Below are 19972 nucleotides of genomic sequence, written 5' to 3' on the forward strand. Positions count from 1 at the left end.
TACGGACGCACGACGGACGACGGACGACGCCGGACAAAAGGCGATCGCAATAGGTCACTTGAGACTTTGTCTCAGGTGACCTTAAAATGTATGAAGTTTAGAAATGTCCATTGCATTAATAGACAGTTCCAAGCGGAACTAACCTGCTCAATTCAGTAAATTGAGAAACTCACGCCCGGCGCAAACGACTCCGAGTATGGCACAGTGGACACAGACAATCAATGTTTTTTTCGGTAATAATCCAGAACAACGGTATAAAGATAGAGATTACATTATCTAACAGAGGAAATCATCTGCATCCAGCAACAAAATTAATAAATCGTTAACTTGTTTTAGTTTAAACATATTTTATTGTACAAACATACAAATGGATTGGACAACAAGTTATTACAACTTAATAAAAGTCCTCTCCTAAATACATATGGTAAATACAATGTTTATGTTTTTTTGGGGAACGGGAGGAGGATAGGATGGAGAAGGAAGGGTATGGAGGTGGAGGGGAGGGGGATAGGGAATGGGGGGTTACCTAGAAAAGAAATCGTGTAAACTGTGAAAAAGGATCCGCATTTGAATAAATTATAAATTATACAAAATGTCATGGCATGTAGCCCGGTATAGTAATTTTATAATGAACAAGATCAATGTAATAAAGTAATCAGGCAAAATAATGAAATGCAATTTCATAAACATATATAACAACGTACACATATAAATAAAAAATAAGGAATGATAATTATAATTATCAAAACCTTTTGCTGGATTTGATGTAATAATGCACTTGTTTAAAAACTTTTGTATTGGTTTCTACCGAAAGTATTACCAGACAAAATAATTCTAAATCAAAATCAACATACGAGGCATTCACATTTTGGAACAGGATGCGTCTTTCTTCGTTAAAAAGTAAGCACTCATAAAGAAAGTGAAAGGCATTTTCACAGGGATGGCCACAATTACAAACTGGACCATCAACAAGATTTACCATATAATGATCATATTTAAGTGGACTACACTGATACAAGTTTTGTATGCAAAATGTTTAATTTACGTTCACCGAAACCTAAGCAGATTGGTGGAGGAAATAGTACATTTGAAGTTAACGAGTTTTTAAAGAATGTAAAGAAGTCAATGATCGTACTGAAATGTCCAATGAATTCCAACTACTAAGAGTTGAAGGCCTGAAAGGAAGAACTCTATAATCATTATTGTTTCTAAGGGTGTAACGGTTATTTTCTGCAACGGTAGACGGCAATTGATCATTTAAATAGTCCGGAGTTAATTTATTGTGCATCTTATACAAAAGTTGAAGTTTTCTGCGTTTTCTTCGATTCGAAAGAGTTTCTAGACCAGATTCAAAAAGTGAATCTTCGATTCTGGCATAAGAAGGAAGTCCAGTAATTATACGAATAGCTTCTCTTTGGGCTTTCTCTAACATTTCTGTTTCATAAGTTGTACAACCATCCCACAATTCACAAGCATATTCTAAAACTGGTAAAATAAAAGATTTATAAATCTTTTAAAGATTATCTCGATTCAAAAAGTATTTGAGTCTACGTAAGATGTTGACTTTTTTCATAACTGAAGTATATATTGCACAAAAATGATCCCCCCATTTTGCCCTTGAATTAAAAAAAAACACCCAAATGCTTGTGATGATCAGTAAAATTTAAAAATTCGCCATTAAATTCTAATTCTAAATCTTCATTTGAAATCAACCGAGTTTGAAACAAAAATTACTTCAGTTTTTTCTGGATTGAATGTTACTAACCAAGTTTGGGACTATGCATTAAGAGACTCGAGATCTCTATTCAGAACCGTAGTTCAGAAAAGAAGTATCGTCTGCAAAAAGACGAGCGGTTGACTCAAAAACATCAGCAATATCATTAATATAGATAAGAAACAAAAGAGGTCCAAGAACCGAACCCTGAGGAACACCTGCTTCAATGAAACCTAAGTGGGAGTAAGTATTATTCTGGTGCCTCTGAAATATGTAATTTCCCAACCTTTGATAAAATTCTCCTGAAATTCCATAAGATTTTAACTTAATCATCAACCCCTTATGCCAAACCCGATCAAAAGCCTTAGAAATATCGCAGAATACCATACATACATGTTTTTTCCTCTAGAGCAATACAGATGTTATGATAAATTTCAATGAGTTGATATACAGTAGAATGGCCAGGCAAAAAAACAGACTGATACTTATAAAAAAATGAGTATTTGAAAATTACTCTCTCAAACACTTTGCTAACTGTAGATAATAAAGAAATTGGTCTGTAATTAGAGGGAGAATGCCTGTTAAACATACGAAATTATACGAAATACCCATTATCAAATACGTAACAGAATGAACTAATAATAAAATAGCGAGTCGGTACCACCATATCAGGACACCGTGCAAACGCTTCATCCCGTGAAAAGTATACATCTCCTACAATCCAGAATAAGATAATCCAGATAGTAGGTTCTCAAATCTAGAAAAAGCTTGTTGTAGACTACAACGAAAGCGGACATTTTGCGTTATTGGCTGACGAGACAACAGATAAATCCACGAAGGAGCAGGTCACAATTTGTCTCCGGTTTTTAGACCTGGGTAATAGACATGAGTGGAGGGAAAAGTTTGTGGCATTTGAGGAAGCACCGGAGGGGACCACTGGAGAGGCCTTGGCAGATTTACTGTTGTCGACACTCCGGAAGTACGGGGTTGATGTCAATAAGATGTGTGCCCAGGGAGACGACGGTCCCGGCAACATGTGAAACCCGCTGGACGAGTAGAGCCGACTCTCTATACACATTCCTCAAGGCATTCCCTGTGGTAGTGCATGCCCTAGAACACCTTCAAGTTAACGGCGACGACAAGGCAGGCTAGCATGTCAATGCTATCCTCAGGTGGGAATTCATCATCGGTCTTGTTGTGTGCCAGCACATACTCCAGACAACCGTCTTCCTGTCAACATTCCTGCAGCAAGTTAACTGTAACCTAATTGAAGCTGCCAAGGAAAGTGAGGTTGTTGTTAATGTGTTGCAACATGAGAGGGAGGACCCGGCACAGTGGGATGCACTTTTTCAAAAGCATCAGATCTTGCAGACACATTTGACGTCCAACCCAGAATGGCCGGCAGACAGAGCAACAGGGCAAATGTTCCTGCCGACAATCCAAAGGAGTATTGGAAAACGTCCCTGTACTTACCCTTCCTTGACCATTTGGTTCAAGAGTTGACCGTCAGACTGCTTGGTGGGGAGGTGCAGGACAGATTCCTTGCCCAGTATCTCGTGCCCACATGTCTGCAACATATCACGCCCGACATCAAGGACCGCCTATTCACGGCATTTATTCTCCATCTTCAGGGTCGTGAGATATTTGAAGAGGAGATTAAGCGATGGACTGTAAAATGGAACATTCCAAACACCATCAAACCAGCTTCTTTGCAGGAAATGATTCCACTAACTAACCGCGAGCTGTACCCTTGTGTCTGGACGATGCTCGCAATACTGGTAACCATGCCAGTCTCCACATCGTCAGCAGAGCGTTCATTCAGTTCCCTCCGCAGAGTGAAGACGCACCTACGTTGCACAATGGGACAGGAGGGTCTTTCGTCATTGTCAATTCTTCATATTCACCGAGATATGCCAATTGACATTGATGCTGCGATAGAGGAGTTCCTTGCTGCCAAACGTAGGAAAGGACACTTTGGAATCTAAACAAGAGGCCCAGAGGGCCTGTATCGCTCACCTGGATACCTAAGCAATCATGGCAAAATATTCTCCAAATGAGATCAAGGGAATATGACGGACACCAAGGCCAATCCTTGTAGCATAGCTATATTAGATTTTTCATGCCCAGCAATTTTATGTACGGTTATGGGGTGGGGATCTCAACTGTTTCCAAGCTTTGACTCAGTAACTAGGTCCCTAGAGTTGTGGCCAGACCACAGGATCGATTCTAATATCGTGACTGCATTTGTCTCTTTTTGCCCAGCGTTTGTATATATAGTTTTGGGGTGGGGATCTCAACCGTTTCAAAGTTATGACCCAGGGGCCAAGTCTGCAAGGGTGGGGCAGACCCTGGGATCAATTCTAATATCATGACTGCATTCGTCTCTTTATGCCTAACAATTGTATATATAGTTTTGAGGTGGGGATATTAACCATTTCAAAGTTATGACCCAGGGGTTAAGTCTCCAAGGGTGGGGCAGTCCCCAAGGCCAACCTGGAAGCATATGTGCAATCATCTCTTTATACTCAGCAATTGTATATATACGGTTATAGGGTGGGGCTCTCAACTGTTTCCAAGCTGTGACTAAGAAACTAGGTCCCTAGGGGTTCGGTCAGACCCCAGGGTCTATTCTGATATCATGATTGCATTCGTCTCTTTATGCCCAGCATTTGTATATATAGTTTTGGGGTGGGGATCTCAACCGGTTTCAAGTTATGGCCCAGGGACTATGTCTCCAAGGGTGGGGCCAGACCCTAGGGACATCCAGGAAGCCAATGTGCATTCTTCTCTTTATACTCAGCAATTGTATATATGGTTATATGGTAGGGATCTCAACCATTTCCAAGTAATACATTTTATTGGCCCCACCCCTTAGCCCGGGGGGTCAGCCCAACCATTCGTACAATTTTGAATCCTTGCCTCCCATGAATACTTCCGACCAAATATGATCAATATAAATGGCATGGTTCTGCAGAAAAAGTCGTTTATAGCAATATAACCAAATTGCCCCCTTTTGCCCCCGCCCCTAAGCCCCCTGGGGGGTCAGCCCCACCATTTGTACAATTTTGAATCCCCACCACCTAGGGATGCTTCCAGTCAAATTTAGTTTAATTTCAACCAGTGGTTAAGAAGAAGTCGTTTAAAGAAATTGTTGACGTACGGACGTACGTACTTATAATAGTCGTTTCGGTACATGTAATAGTCGTTTCGGTACTTCTGAAAGTCGTTTCGGTACTTATAATAGTCGTTTCGGTACTAAGTCGTTTCGGTACTTATAATAGTCGTTTGGTACTTATGGAAGTCGTTTCGGTACTTATGGAAAACACATTTTGGTACCAAGTTATAGTCAACGACACTTTTTGCAGATTGTTCACTCTCCTTATTTTGATTTGCTCATGTTTCTTAATATCTTTATTTAATAGATTTTCTCAAGTGGTCTTCGCTTGTTTTGATACAGTCCATGTATATTTGATATAAGCACGGACTTGATATCCAATATGTCCGTGATATAAGGTTTTTTTCACGTGAGGGTGCCGCAAAATGAGTTTGTACTGTTATTTATGTTTTATGTTTAGAGCTGCTATTCAACATTAGTTGAATTGAAAACCACAGATTGCAAAAACACATGACGCTTCATGATGTATCTATATGTAAATATAAAGTGTTCCATTTTAAGTACCCTTACGTCCTGTTTTCTCTCATCAGTTTTTTTTTTTTCGTTGATTGATACGCGGCGTTCATTTCAACCATGAATACCAAAAACAAAACAAGATTATTTTATTACATTGATGAATAGTTTTATTTCCATACAGGGATAGCATATATTTATACTCATAAACAAAACAAAAAAACCATAACAAAACAGGTAGCATAATTCACATCGTCATTCAATGGCTTCTATTCCAGACAGTTTCACACGTTACCCTGTATAATAACCACACTTCATCAATAGCTACTATTATAGACAGTATCACATGTTACCCCGTATAAGGATTCCCTGTATAATAACCACACTTCATCAATAGCTACTATTCTAGACAGTTTCACATGTTACCATGTATAATACCACACTTCAGCTAAAATTGGCCAAGCACACAACTTAACAAAGTTCACATCCTATACTTTAGAGAACAAGGGAAGCGGCCTTCTGTAAAAGCTGTGATGTCGTTAACCTCCCCTGCTGGTAACGCTTCTACATCCGGAAGAAACGTCTCTGCACCTGTTTTGATCGCTTCCTCTGGTGTCTTCTCAGTTTTCCCTCGGTCACCATTTTCAGCTGCATGGGGATGGCTTCAGTTTCCCGGAACATCTCCTAGATAAGCAGGTAAAAGGGACTGGTCCCCTCACGTTGACACGGCTGTTCAGGCGATGGTGCCATCCTTCAACGTCGTTGTTAGTTCTGACGGCTGTGTTGAACACGTACCAATCGCTGATCGGGAAGACTCTGAACACAACATAAATAAATTACTAATTTTTGTAAAGTTAACAATCTGTTATGTCATAGAAAAAAACACAATTGAGTCAAATTGAAGTGATGCTTTTGTCAATAATTAATTTTCGTTTTCGTTTATTTTTTCATCTACGTACCTGTTTCTCACCCACATCCTCTCGATGTAATTCATCAAGTCCAGGATAGGCTGTGAGGTTGCCCGTTCTCGCAGGCTGTCGAAGGCTCCCAAGCTGTGTTCCTTGGGTAGGAAATGGAGTGAGAGTACCTGCTCAGAAAATAATCAGAAAATATAAATGCATAATGATGGATACAGACTTTCCTCCTATTGCCAATTTTAAGCCTGTAAATATTGCAATTTATGCTGGAGCTAGCGCTCTGTCATAAAAAAGAGATGACGACGACCATCGACGATGATGTCCTTCGGATGAAAGCCGGGAGTTGTCGAATCCAAGAAGTCCAAATCAAGCTGAAATATAAACATTCACATGTAATCAAAATTTTAATTATGGTCTGTCCAGTAGTAAGACATGTCATTTTCTTTAAAATCAAATTTACATTCTCGTTCAATACCTCAAAATCAAGGTCCTTTGGATCCTGCGGTCTCATGCTCTGTCGTAAACGGTTGACGGCCCTGGCGATGTTCGCTGCCTTGGGACGACTGTGGTGCGGCAAGTCGATGTTTCCGTGTTCCTGATACACCTCCTCGACGATGCGTGGGGCAGACACAGTGAACATGTTCTCCCTGGCTCTGGATTTTGCCTACAAAAAAACAAAGATTTATGTTATTTTCATGATAAAAAAGGAATGTATAAATTTATATATAAATGAATAAAAATCCCGAAAACACATATTGAGCACTTTTAATTGTTGTATTTCTATTTAGTTGCCATTGTATATCAAGTTATGCTTTTTGTTCCAGTTCTAGTTGCGTAAAAAATATCGGAAAATATTACGTCGATTTCATGGACCGATTATATTTTGTAATATACTTAATGTAATGTAACAATACATATAGCAATACATTCTGCTACGTACCTCAGCTCGTATCTTGACGGACTTCACGATACCAGGTTCCGAAGCATGTATGTGTTCCTTTCGGCCCTCTCTGAAGTGGTTTCCATCCTGCAATACCGTGGCGGGACAGGTCATTGTGCCGGATCTCTTGATGCAACGTCATGACTTCTTATCACAGTCACCTTTCAACAATAAAAATGTAAAATTATTATCAAACAAATATATTTTGCGAAATTGTTACTATTATAAAATATAACTTCTTTTTCGAACAACGAAACTGCGAACATAACCACTTAGAATTCAAACACTTGGTATTCAAAAAGTTGAAACAATTTTCAGTTGAAATACATATTAAATAAAGAGTAGCACTTTATACTGCTTTTGTTACTGTTACAGTAATTTACCTTCAGGGTGTACCAAAACCACGGCTGTCGACCAACTTAGGCTTCCCTCGCTTGGACTCCTCGTCAATCTCGTGGTAGGTCACAGGCAAGTCCTCCTCTTCCGGTTCGGCATGAACGTCATCAAGGGATTCCCCTTCAAGGGACTTCTCGTGGGTGGGATTCGGGATGACAAAGGAATTTTCCATGTTGAATGAATGGTGCGAAACACCCATGGGTTGTGCGGAACATTGCTGACAGGACCTATCCCGTAGCAGATTACCTCTAACCATCTGGCGGTAGTCATCTCCGTTGATACCTTTTTTATATTTCAACAAAATAAATAGCTACCGTAAGTATAACGGGACGTATATATATGTTAACATGTCTATTTTATTTTTCAATAATTTCTAAGTATAACATATTTGAAATGTATATATAACGGGACGTATACATTTTTAACATGTCTTTCATATTTCAATAATTTTTCAGTATAGCGGGACATATATGTTACATGTTTAATTCATATTTCAATAATTTCTAAGTATAACGGGGCGTATATATTTTAACATGTTTAATTCATATTTCAACAAAATAAATTTATAAGAATGACCGGACGTATATCTCAATAATTTGTTAGGTAATGGAATATGAAAATAAAGTAATACTTTTAATAATTTGCTAGGTATAACCGACGTTCATTTCGTGATACGTGAATAATCTTATTAAATGTCCCTTAGAAGTCCCGTTATTCTTAGCAGTACATTGAACTATATTTTGGTAATTCCCACGAAGACATTGCTAATTATTACTGATTTGTACTCACCAGTTCCACACGTTCTGTGCTGCCATCTACTGCACGACTTACAAAAAGTACCGAAACATCTTCTTTTTGAAGTACCGAAACGACTGTACCCCGTTGTTGCCATTCCCCTTAAAGCTGAACGTTAAACAGGGAATAACAATTAGCATGCTTTAAGGACTTAGGTATGTCCCGGTCTGAGGACAGACCCCATTGCCGTCCTCACCTGGGCGAACGCTCAACATTAAGGCCAAAAGTGAGGTGTTGCCAAGGAAGGCACTAGGAAATAAAAGGTAGTTAGAAGTAGCAAGAAAGGGCACGACTATTTACCCCAAAACACCTCAAAACACACCCAAAACCACCTTCAAATCTATTTGGCCGGAGTTATGCTACCAGTTAAGGGGAGGTAAATCGTATATATTGGAATACCGCAAGACGCAATGTACTTCACTGATTGGCATTTATGAACACGCATGTCTTGATGCACTTGACTGGTTTCGGGATTTAGGGCTTCAATATTTGTCTAATGTAATTTGTATGTATAATATAAAAATAAACGAAAGACAAATTTTTACGGACATATTTTATTTCAGAAGCAAGGTAAATCGTATAACACAGTACGTTTTAAAAAGATGTAGTATATGCATAAAAACAATTCACAGATAAACATATTTCACAATTACTGATTGTTCTAAAAAAACAAATACATAATTAAAAATATATAACTAAAACATTTGTTACGCTGTAAGATTAAAATTACCAAGAATGTTACAAAAGATAAAAAGTCTACTTCATATTAAATACAAAATAAATAATTATGAATACTATCTAGAAGACACATAAAAATATAAATACCATATCAATAACGCAATTGCATGTCTAGATTACCATGACGTATGGTTTCGACACGAGGAAACTGAGACAAAAAAATATGCATAACTGTGACCAAATCAATATTTATATACTAAGATATACATAAATACTACAAAGAACATACCATTTCAGATGAAAAAGATCAGTACAAAATATAAATAGTCGTACTTTGAAATGCAATTTCATGTCTAGATAACCATGAAGTATGGCTCCGACACGCGGAAACTGAGACAAACAATATGAACTTTGACTATACATGTTATCAACGAAGGGGTTGTGCACTGCAATTTAATTTAAAATACGATGTATTGATGGGTTGCATGAAAGTGGCATTCTATCTTGTTTTCCTGGACTTGCACCGTCGACGTTGGCCTGGTTTTTTCCCGCATCTCTGTTTTGGTGGTGGACATCGGAAATCAGAAGTTGTTTACTTGACAAATTTTGAGTCCAGAATTTTGATTGTTTTCTTTTTTGCCAGAAAGTTTCGGAAATATATGTCCTTTTCTTCATTACTTTATCGATCCAAGTAACGGCTACTTGTTTTAGTCTGTTGTTTATTATTTCAGAGTTGTTGTTTGTCCACAACTATGAAATCAATTTGTTCCGAAGAGGATCAATGACAAATGCTTTTAATTTTGCTTCAAGAAACCTGTCCCAATATTGTCGGAAACTGTTTATCAGATAGGGTTCGAGGTCATCTTTTCTTTTAGCATATTCCAGATCATTTTTTCTGAAGACAATACCGTCTTCAGCAAAAATGATACTAGAAATGCTTTGTCTGTCTTTCAGAGATGTACCGTGCTTTTCAAGGTACCTATTTAAGTTTTCTTTTATGTGTTTTGTACAAAGCAAAATGTTTCCATTTGGAAAACTGTCATGTAAAGCATTTGTCATTGCACGCTCCCTATTGTGACAATACCAGTACCTAGCTGTAAGTACATAAGAAATTCAGAAAGATCCATCCAGTACTTGTGATATAGCGAGAACAAACTTCAAACAGGCCCAAACCTATGCCCCTAGGGGGGGGGGGGGGGGGGGTCATACCCACCGTTTATACAAAATATGGACCCCTTGGCCCAAGGATGCTCCAGACTAAATAAGGATAAAATCCCTTAATCCCGATGGTCGAAGAAGGATGTTCAAGGTTTTACCTCTATTTCCCCTATTGGGCCCGCCTCTGCCTCCAGGGGGATTAGACACACCGTTTTTACAAAATTGGTTTCCCTTCACCCAAGGATGTTTCATTCCAAATTTGGACAAAATCCTGTCATTCGTACAGAAGAAGAAGGTATTTGAAGAATTTGCTCTGTTTCCCTTATTGGGCCCCTCCCTTCTGCCCCCAGGGGCCACACTAGCTGTTTATACAAAAATGAGTCCCTTTTGCCCAAGGATGCTCCAGACTTAATTAGGATAAAGTCCCTGCAGGTAGGGCGTAAGAATTGTACCTGCTACCCCCAATTGCATGATCGTAAGAGGCGACTAAATTTGGGACTTTATCTCTTCTCTCCTTTCTAAATAACTTTATTCTTCCTAATGTCTCCCTTGACAATGTCTCACTTTTGGCCATTTGTTGAGCGTTCGCCCCTGTGAGGAAGGCTTTGGGTTCTGTCCCCTGGCCGAGACATACCAAAGTCTTTAACAATGGTAGTTTCTACTCCTGCTTAACGCTCAGCAAATTAGGAGTGGGACGACTGGTTCGCCCGTTGTCAGTATAATGTGACCGGGTGGGGCGTCCTGCTGGGTGTCTTCGGCAGTATGTTTCAGTGAGGTAGCACTATAAAGTCGGCATCAGTTCCGCGCTATCACAAGGAGATAAACACGAACATATCGCAGCCTCCCAAAATACACACACATACACTACACGCATGCATCTTGCACACAGGGGAGGCCGTCCTTAAATGACCTTAGCTGTTAATAGGACGTTAAACAAAATCAAACAAACAAAAAAAAAAATTAGGATAAAAATAAGGATTAAAAAGGTTTTACTTCTATTTCCCTTATTTTGGCCCCGCCCCTCAGCCCCACGGTTAATACAAAATTGGTTTCCCTTTACCCAAGGATGCTCCACACCTAATATGGACCAAACCCTTTCATTCCTACAGAAGAAGAAGGATTTTAAAGAATAATTTGCTATGTTTCCCCTATTGGTTCCCATTCCCCCAAGGATGCTTTTGACCAAACATGGTACAAATCCTGTCATTCTTACAGAAGAAGAAGGATTTTAAAGAATTTGCTATATTTCCCCTATTGGGCCCCGCCCCTCAGCCCCCAGGGGAGGCCATATCCACCGTTTATACAAAATCGGTTTCCCTTTACCCATGAATGCTTCAGACTAAATATGGAACAAATCCTTTCATTCCTACAGAAAAAGAAGGATTTTAAAGAATTTGCTATATTTTCCTTATTGGGCCCCGTCCATTAGCCTCCAGGGGGGCCAGACCCACCATTTATACAAAATTGAGTCCCCTTCCCCAAGGATGCTTTTGACCAAATATGGAACAAATGCTTTCATTCCTACAGAAGAAGAAGGATTTTAAAGATTTTAAAGGTTTTACCTCTATTTTCCCTATTGAGCCCTGCCCCTCTGCCCCCAGGGGGCCACACCCACCGTTTATACAAAATTAAGTCCCCTTGGCCTAAGGATGCTCCAGACCAAATTTAGTCAAAATATACTTGGCCGTTCAGGACTAGTAGTGTTTTAAAGGAAAAGTTGACGGACGGACGACGGACGCTGCGGTATTGCATAAGCTCCCCAGGGTCCTTCGGACTAGGTGAGCTAAAAATGGGCCCTAACATAATTGGATTTTCTTTTGTTGATTTGTGCTCAACCCCTTGGTTTTTGAACGTTATTGTAGTGACAAAACATTTCCCCAAGTTATATGTTCTATCTACACCTATTACACTTGCACCTTCACCTAAACAATCGGCTTTAATATCCAATAATTGTTCCTCGGTACACAATATGTTTGGAAGTTTGTGCTTCCCTAGCTCAACTTTTTGAATGGAAGGATTTGAGTGAATTTGAGAAATGACAGACAAAACCTCATCTGCTATGTTGTTGTTAACTACCTTTGGACCATTTTTGTTTTCTTGTCTCGACAAACTTTATCTCGAATTTGTCTTGCTGATTGGGGACCTAGCACACTGTTATCTTTAGCTTTAAGGTAACAAACTTCAGTGGCTAGTTTATTTTGAGCCAGGGCAGCACAATCTTCCAAAACATGAGGGTCTGTTTTGACATAATTATTCGTTGTTTTGGAATTGCCATGTGGCTGGGATTCCCCTGTTCCTCTTTGCCCTGAATACTCTATCAAAGCCATTGTTATCAGATTTTGTAGATCGGGCGGTGCAAGTGTAATGGTTGTTACCCATTTCTTAGATTTGGTGTCATCCTTTAGACTAGTATAATACCTATGCATATAGATATATCTTTCTGGCTGTGGAATACACGGTTCAAACACTGTTTTTCCCTTAACCTTTCTTTTTACATGAAACTTCTTCTTTTCTAAAGATTGTTGATAACTTATTTTCTGTAGTTATAGCGTAATAGGAATTGGCGGTTGTTCCGCTTTTAGAACACCATGCTCCACAGTCATCGGGAAAATCTGCTCTACCCTTTCCAGTTTTTCTGGAGTTATCAATGATATTGGTGCCTTCCTTAACGCACTGGTCCTATCGCTAACAATGTCCGGATGTTCCGACTGAGACTGAAAACTTGAATCGCCGGTTGTTTCTAACACATGTCTAGATTCAAATGAATCTGAAAATGAACTATCTGACAATATTGGTTGGTCTTCTGATGTGTCATAATTATCTGAATCACAGGACGATGACAACTGAAATATGTTTATAGACTCGAAAGAGTCAGAAAATGAAGCTATTGTTCTTGTTTTCTTTCTGGGTTGTTCGAACGTTTCAGATTGACGTTTTGATGATTTTGTTTTGGGATTTGGGGACTGGTCTGGAGTTGATGCGACTATTTTGTTTGTCGATTCCACAATTACTGAATCATCAGATTGGCAAGACGGGGTGGGGTACTCGCAGAAAACCTAGCACTTTGTGGGGATTTGGAAATGAAACATTGAGTAGAGTGTTCAAACACAAATGTGGGGAGTAACGGCACAAAGTGGTTTGGGGTCCACATACGTCCTGGCTGTGGCGTTTGCAGACTTGTCCACATGACCTTGATCGGTTCTTTACCTTCAGGTTTTTGCTGGGGTTCAACAGTAGTGTTCAGTTTTACTGCTGCAAAGTCTTTGATGCCGTTCACAAAAGGATACACTGATCTGATGGGTAATTGAATAATGTTCGCCAATGCTATGAGTGTCCACATACTCGAATATCCATTTCCTGCGCCGGCATAACTCATACAAGCTTCCTCGTAGTCTGGCGATAGCAAAGCATAACTACTGCGCTGAGGATGGTTCAAAACAGATTCGCTATTGGTTATCATTTCTAGGCACGTTTTGTATCGAAATTGGGGTGATAGAGTTTCATTTCCAACAAGTGAAAGAGACACAGCGTTAAAATGACAATCGCCATCAGCAGATGCTTTTGCTGGTTTCCATTTCTTCCCAAAGACCAGGTAATTATATAACTTGTGATTTTAATAACAAAAGATTGCCACACAATGAGTACATGTATCACAACAGGGTAGACCATTCAGAACATTCTATCTTTGTACGGGTGAACTTATAGTGAACAGTACTAGTACTAACACTGAATTACACCTTCATTTGAAAACTTGAACAACCACATTTGAGCCATTTTTAAATTCCCAAACTCACAACAGGGTATTTCAAGGCAAGATGGATTTCTGCCAGTAACCCCAAGGAAAAGACACCAATCTGGGTTGGCACCAAAGGAAGTAGAGAAATATCTCGAAAACCTTTGTATTGACCCTTTGTCATTTTGGCAAACAAACTCTGTCCAATACCTTATTCTGTCAAAACTCGCTATCAAGTATTTGAGAATATCCCATCATCTTCAGCTTCAGTCGAGAGACTATTCAATTAGCCAGGAAGATATTCCGCCCAGACAGATGCCGTCTAAATGACGAAACTTTTGAACATCTGATGATGATAAAATGCAATATGCATGTTTATATCTGTAGTGGAAGCTGTCTGAGCAGAACATCTTCCCAGAGTTGAGTATATGTACATACCATGCGAGTGTAAACATATATGCATTTTGTATATATGTAGTGATGTAAATTGCAACAGGTTAATAACAAATAAAGGTAAATATGTCGTTTAAAATTGTATTTTAATTTCAATTGGCTTGGATTAAAAATAATATACCCAGAATATTAAATAAAAGTAATTTGTAATGGTAATTAATTACATTGGCAATGTAAATGTAATGGTAATGGTACTTTTCCAATGTAATTTGTAATTTAATTAATTACATTACCAATGTAATTGTCCCATGCCTGATACCAGAAGGAGTATTCTTTTCCTGATACCCAACCTACAGGGGTGCAAATAACTATGGGAATGTGTGCTAATATGTGTACCCTACAGGTAGGGCGTAAGAATTGTACCTGCTGCCCCCAATTGCATGATCGTAAGAGGCGACTAAATTTGGGACCTTATCTTTTTTCTCCTTTCTGAATAACTTTCTTTTTCCTAATGTCTCCCCTGACAATGCCTCACTTTTGGCCATTTGTTGAGCGTTCGCCCCGGTGTGTAAGGCTTTGGGTTCTGTCCCCTGGCCGAGACATAACAAAGTCTTTAAAAATTGTAGTTTCTACTCGTGCTTAACGCTCAGCAAATTAGGAGTGGGACGACTTGTTCGCCCGTTGTCAGTATAATGTGACCGGGTGGGGCGTCCTGCTGGGTGTCTTCGGCAGTATGTTTCAGTGAGGTAGCACTATAAAGTCGGCATCAGTTCCGCGCTATCACAAGGAGACAAACACGAACATATCGCAGCCTCCCAAAATACACACACATACACTACACGCATGCATCTTGCACACAGGGGAGGCCGTCCTTAAATGACCTTAGCTGTTAATAGGACGTTAAACAAAATCAAACAAACAAGCTAATACATCAGGTTTACTTTATTATCATGGCTATCATAGCAATCTTAAAAATCCAGAACAGTTGCACTCGAAGATTAAGCAGATCCGAAAAGGTTTTTGTGAATCTAAAATCACCAGTCTGAAACCAAATTCAAAGCATCATTTTTCTATTCCTTCTTTCCCCCCCCCCCCCCCAAGTCTGCCATTCGAACACATGTCATACTCTTGCATCTTACACAACATTATCTGTAAATGATGTGAAAGTTTACTTTTTGCACAAACAATGTACTTATTAAACGTGTCGCAACGTTTCAAGACCGACTGGTCACTTTGTCAATCTATTTACCTGTACAACAATGTGACGAAATTGTATATTGTTCATATCACTCGACCCGAGACGTTTCGCCTATCTATAGGGAGCGTATCCACACTGCATCAGATAGGTTACATATTGGGTATATATCTAGCCCCTCCCCTGTTATGTCAGTATCGGGTCATACAGATGACTCAGCGAGTGTCTCCCCCCGTCTCTATCTGATGCAGTATCTATACGCTTCCTAAAAAACACATCTGCTACAAAGGACACCTACAAATGTTCATTCTTTCCACACACAATAACAATGGAATCTCCTTCCCATAGCAGCAGTACAATGCACAACACTAGAGGACTTCAAGGCACACTTACCCTATGCAGCCCTTGAAGCACCGATCACACGCTAAAACATACGCCAGCTTTTATCTTTTATCTATACCTTGCACAAAATAATCACAAAAAACAACAACCCCACCCTAATCACTGTAAATAACCCTCTTTTTCACGCCTCTGCAATAGGACCCCCGAGGGCATAAATATCATCATTGATGGAAAATAAAGAAGAAGGCGAAACGTCTTGGGTCGAGTGACATGAACAATATGCAATTTCGGCACATTGTTGTACAGGTAAATAATACAAACAGATCACTCAGTCATAGCCTGACAAAGGAACCAATCGGTCTTGAAACGTTGCGACACGTTTACCACGTACATTGTGTAAAAAGTAAACTTTGACATAACATATTTCCAAACTGATGAATCTTATTGAAGATATTATCTGTAATTAAATGTCATCAGCTGTTAGAAAGGCGTCTAAAATATATAAAAAAAAACAAAGTAACAAACACACAATCTCTGAATTCCATTGTTATTGCAAAAAAGGTTGTCTGGGAATTTGACAACTGATTAGGCAGTAGAATGAATGTTTTGGTGGCCATCTTGAAAAGGAATAAACCAACGAATCTAAACATCTTCTCTGTTGATTTCATCAAAAATTGATTTTTGTTCTTCTTTTCTGTCAGTTTAATCATAATGATTAGACTATACACATAACCATGAATTCTGATGTCTTGACCATATGGTCATTTGATCCCTTCTTTGAATATGTTCTATAATCAAAATATTTGTGATATACAAGATAACTTTCATTCTATGATGAACACATTTTTTGTCTGGAAAATATCATTGCTGTTTTGTCTGTTAATATCTGAAAACTCAAAATTACAATTGTTACATGTACACTGTATCCAAGGATAATTTATGATGAAACCAAAACTGTCTTTTGGGAAAAAACTCATTTTGAGAATTTCAGTTTTATGATTCCACGAAAATGAACCAAGTGCTCATTTGAATGTTAGGGGTGTTCCCTGAACGCATACATCTTTCAAACATTAGGTAGACACATCAAAGGGAGGGTACTTATAGTTTATATCAGATATGTACTATATTTATCTGGGTATTTTACCTGTATATCTACATGATCTGGTTCGCCCGTTGTCAGTATAATGTGACCGGGTGGGGTGTCCTGCGGGGTGTCTTCGGCAGTATGTTTCAGTGAGGTAGCACTATAAAGTCGGCATCAGTTCCGCGCTATCACAAGGAGACAAACACGAACATATCGCAGCCTCCCAAAATACACACACATACACTACACGCATGCATCTTGCACACAGGGGAGGCCGTCCTTAAATGACCTTAGCTGTTAATAGGACGTTAAACAAAATCAAACCAACAAACAAACAAACAAACATGATCTAGATGTCTTGATGATTAGTTCGGTTTGGTTTAGTATTGTTTAACGTCCTATCGACAGCTATGATCATTTAAGGACGACCTCCCCTGTGTGCAAGATGCATGCGTGTGTGTTTTGGGAGGCTGCGATATGTTCGTGTTAGTTGCCTTGTAATAGCGGGGAACTGATGCCGACTTTATAGTGCTACCTCACTGAAACATACTGCCGAAGACACCCCGCAGGACACCCCACCCGGTCACATTATACTGACAACGGGCGAACCAGTCGTCCCACTCTTAAATTGCTGACCATTTTTACAGACTCTGGACCAGGGGACAGAACCCAATGCCTTCCTCCACTAAAGGCCAAAAGTGAGGCATTAGGAAGAAGTTGTTTAGAAAGAAGAGAAAAGATAAGATCCCAAATTTAGTCGCTTCTAACGATCATGCAATGGGGGCAACAGGTACAATCCTTATGCCCTACCTAATACAGAAATTATTATCATTCATTTTAAAAAGATCAACAAGGATAACAATCACGATTTAACAAAACAAATAATCATAATAAATAAGTAAATATATCACAAATGCTATCCTACTGCTCCTTATCTCATCAACACCATCCAACATGTAATATTAATTAAAATGAATAGGTTCACGAACGGCAAAAACTGACTATATCTCCAAAAAGAGATATCTGAGAGATATTCATGCAATTTGTGACATAATTATATTATCTTCGATTTTCTGATCGGCACAGAAAGTAACAGCACTTAAGGAACATTTGTACAAATAAAGAAGTGAATTGCTGCAGATAATTTTGAGAAGTCGAACATTTCTTGTCATGATCGACCATCTTGTATTCTCCGATTGGCAGTAACTCTGCCAGTAACTGTCTGATCAGGCCCATTAGCGATCTTGTCCGAAAAAATCATATTAATATATAGCAGCATAGCAAAATTAATTAAATCCATTCACATTTACTACTAAAGTTATTGTGCTCACAAGCTCAAGTCTTATAGACTCCAGTAGTAGTTAAAATGTCCCAAGTCCAATAACTCTGCCAGTTACTATTTGATCGAGAGCATTTTCGACTCTGTCCGGGATATCATTGATATAAAGCAGCATAGCAAAATTTATCGAAATCTATCTCTTTCATTCAAGTTATTGTGCTCACAAGATAAACGTTAACGCACGACGACAGACGAAGACGGATAGCAATCCATAGGTCCAGGACAACACTGTCTCCAAGGATCTACAAGCTCTAATGTGTCTTTCAATTTATGGATAGATTCCCTAGCTTTTTTACGACTATCCAATAATATATCGTATGTTTGTAATTCAAAATCCGGAAGAGTGTCTCCACAAAGTATAAAAGTAGAGTTCCCACAATGGGGTCCCGTGACCACTCTTCCCGGACCAATGTTTGAAAGTTGATTTTGGTCAATTTGAGGGTGCTGATCAAAATGAGCTGGGGTGAACCTCGTGAAAATGTTGGTTAACTCAGTCAGACGCGAAAATTCAAAGTGCCGCCACCCGGCGTCCAGTATATCAAAAGTAATTATTTGCTTCTAGATGTCCGTTTTATATAAAAAAAAATGGCTCTAAATATATGTTTTGAGATTCAGTGATTTCATTTATTAGAATAATAACTCGATAAAAGTAAATTTAGAACGACAAATGTTCTTTTTTATTATTTTGCTGCCAAAAAACAGGATAACCGCCAGCTGACTGCAATGGAAAAGATCAGGGAGACACCCTTAATGGTTTGGATGCAAAATTTTCATCTTTAACCATTATAAACAAGATAAAACAACCATTGTATTAAATGTCTAGTTAATGATTTTGTTCAATTCGGGTTTAGCGTCCTCGCAATGGCGAGAATCATATTATTGGTTTGGTTTGGTTTTAATTTGTTTAACGTCCTATTATCAGCTAAGGTCATTTAAGGACGTGCCTCCATGTGTATTGTGTAAGCGTGCATGTGTGTGCCAACTTTATAGTGCTATCTCACTGAAATACCATGCCGAAGCACCCAACACGGTCACATGATACTGACAAGGATGAAGCAGTTGTTTCCATTCCCCTTAATGCTGAACGTTAAACAGGGAATAACAATAGGAGGAAATAAAAGGTAGTTAGAAGAAGAAAGAAATATGATACAGATTCCAAACATTGCAATGGGTGTAGCAGATTGATTTTGTTCGCTTTTATGTCCCCTGATAGAGGGCACAAAAGCAAATCCCCAATGGATCATGAGAACAGGTGCCTAGGAAATCGCCGCCACAAACAACAAGTAGTTAGAAAAGAAAGATGACAGGAAAGATAGGAAACGAGAAATATTATATCTAAAGTGTTGTAAATGGAGAAAATACTTTCATCATCCTCATCCAAATCCTCGTGCAAGTATGTATCTGCTCATGAGTCATGTTTAGCCAAGTCATGCTTACTTCCTGGAAACTTATCCTTGTTTAACCTCACCGATAACACTTCACGATTGCATCCCTTACACCATGAGCAGCACGTTGTAAGGAATAATAATCCCACAAAGTCTGTCGTACAGGTCATACAGCTCTGCCTGACACCGAGCAGCTAGGTAACAAGAAAATGTTTTCTTAATTGTTCGTCGCTTTTTTTTAGTAGATCCCGGCATTATTTCCTCAAGTTTCACAC

General features: G+C 39.0%; 1 pseudogene; it reads right to left on the reverse strand.

The window, feature by feature from the left end:
• Nucleotides 1-5906: 5906 nt before the first annotated feature.
• LOC110442110 lies at nt 5907-7313 on the reverse strand (annotated as a pseudogene).
• Nucleotides 7314-19972: the final 12659 nt, after the last annotated feature.

The sequence above is a fragment of the Mizuhopecten yessoensis genome, unplaced genomic scaffold (genome assembly GCF_002113885.1).
Source record: "Mizuhopecten yessoensis strain PY_sf001 unplaced genomic scaffold, ASM211388v2 scaffold716211, whole genome shotgun sequence".
Lineage (NCBI taxonomy): Eukaryota > Metazoa > Mollusca > Bivalvia > Pectinida > Pectinidae > Mizuhopecten > Mizuhopecten yessoensis.